The sequence below is a fragment of the Triticum dicoccoides genome, chromosome 4A (genome assembly GCF_002162155.2).
Source record: "Triticum dicoccoides isolate Atlit2015 ecotype Zavitan chromosome 4A, WEW_v2.0, whole genome shotgun sequence".
In the NCBI taxonomy this organism is placed as follows: domain Eukaryota; kingdom Viridiplantae; phylum Streptophyta; class Magnoliopsida; order Poales; family Poaceae; genus Triticum; species Triticum dicoccoides.
Genome location: NC_041386.1, coordinates 260107965 through 260110508, shown reverse-complemented (window position 1 = coordinate 260110508; position 2544 = coordinate 260107965).

Below are 2544 nucleotides of genomic sequence, written 5' to 3'. Positions count from 1 at the left end.
GATGATTCCTGTTCTCATCGACCACTTTATTGCCTTCCGTTCAACACAACTTGTTCGTGTTTGGTGTAAACCTTGAGATCACTGCTAACCAGCAGTCGATCTTCCTTACCTCGGTAGTATTACCATCTCTTTTTGTCAAGAATGTGGTGAGAATTTCACCACCTCTTAATAATTCTTCATAACATAATATTTCTTGCCATCTTCGTTCATTCCTTGGTCCCCGTATTGTTTTCAACCGGAATACCGACAATGGAGCTATGACGTGTGAATTCAAAACTTCTAACAACCCTATTGCTTTGAAGTGAATGGGCGATAGTTCATTCTAAGTCCTTCGCTAATTGAATCACCATTCTGACATTGGTCGTGCAACCCAACCCATATTTTGGGCGCACATATCAACCAATGTTTAATTGTGTATGTTTTCCTCGAGCATACTTCCTTATATCATTTGATCTGACAAATGTTATCTCCTTGTGCACTTAATGGTGGAAATCCATCTTTCGGGAATCTCGGTGAATTGCCGTTGAGTTCACCAGACACCTCCTTGTCCTCTCCTTGGTTTAATGGTGGACTATTGCTTCAGAAACCCGCTCCCATAGTTCATTTCCCGAGAAGCTTGCAATGCCATTTCAACGATTTGTGTTGCGCCTTTTCTTCTCGGACATCCTGAGTCTCAGGTATCCTGACACCAATCGGATCTGAATCTCGGTCAGATATGATGGTTGGGACAACTTTCCAAGAGTTATGACGTTGATCCTTTGATGACCCGGTAACATGATGTCATGCCTAGCACCCCCCCCCCGGCTGGAGGACCTATCATTATAGATTCCTTTTCAGCAAGGTTATCCATTCATCCATGAGGAAATTGTAAGACTTATTCTACAAGTTATTCTTGATGGATCCTTCGTGTTTCCAAAGTTTGATCTTCACCTGAAGACCATGTCAATTTTATCTCGAAGCATGTCAATGGTACTCCGATGTTTCAACAGGCACGTTTGAAGCACGATGCTATATTTTAATTATCAATTATCCTAACACCGTTGTATGAGTAATATCATGAGATTCCTCCCCCCTTACCTAAATGGTTTTCTACTTTATATCCTGTCATGGATATCTTGCTCTGCTTGTCCTTGGGAAGGATATACCCTCGAAATATGTGTTTCAACACATTTTCCTTTCCATTGTTCTGTTTAACCTGGTAATCACCTTTCCTTTCCTTTGGTTTGCTTAACCCTTCTTGTGATCTATATTATATAAGCAGTAGTAATCTTCTGCTTATGTAAAACACGTTAGTGTACAACCGTGCCAGTAAGACCCTGTTCCTACTGTGGATGACATTTCGGTAGCCACCGACGGACGGGAACTTTGCCTATTGGCCCGCCTCGTTCAACGAGCAGGAAAATGGTTCTCTTCGTCCCTCGCCCTTGGTATCGATGTTGTTGCCGACATAACTGACAGGCTACCCTCTGACACGCCTTACTATCATGACCGTGCAAGATGTCGGCCCCCTTCCTACTTTCAACCACATGGTGGGCCCATAACCCACAGTACCACAGGATCGAAAACTGACTCTCCTGTACACCCCCTGTTCCCAAAGTTATTCCTCCCGCGTGGACTTGTATGTAATTCACGGGCCACTTGCCTGTTGATCTATTCTGGTATCAGACACAAAACTTATTACCATTGCTCTGGACCCCTTTTACACTTTGTTTCAGGCATCGGATGATTGCCTACCCGCTTGAAACTTCTCATGGTACCTTCTTACTTGCTCTCGATATTTTCTTGAGTTCCAGTTCGAGAGTTACTTTCCGCCACCTTCCCCTATGTTAGCTACCAGATAGTCAACCTTGAATAGGTTCGTTCTGCCGGAATACCCCCTTACCTATTCGTAAGTACGTTGGAGTTCCCGAGAAAAGGGCGGCATCACCATGATGACCTGTAGCAGAGAAATGATGATGTCAAGGTAATGGATTGACCTCTTCAAGAAGAACAACCAAGACTGAGAAGATTCGTTAGGATTTCGTAACCAGACCTTTCCCCCTTACTCCCCTCTTAAATCTCGGGACGAGATTTCTCGTAGTGGAGGAGAATTGTGACGCCCGGGTAATCAAGCTACAGTAATCCCCGCTAATGATGCCATGCCACCTCGGTTACTGTGGTTAAACTCGCGTTAGTTCGGAACCTAGTTCGAATTTCAAATTCAAAATCGAGCAAATAATAAAAGTTTTCAAATATTAAAATTTAAATGTTCGGAGTGAACCAAATAATACATAAGTAATTATGGTGGAGGAACCACACTTTTATAAAAGGAATAAATACTCTAAAATGTTTTGAATAGTAGCAAAACAATTAGTTGAATTCCTTTTACAATAAATAAAATATTAAACTATTTTATTTAGTTACCCAAATTAATGTGGCAGTAGTATGTATAAGCAATACCAATTTAGGAACCATTGGTGTAATTTTCAAAACTAAAATAAAAGAAAACTACACATAAAACAAAAAAGAAAAGTAAAAAGAAAAGGCAAAGCAAAAAAAAAAAGG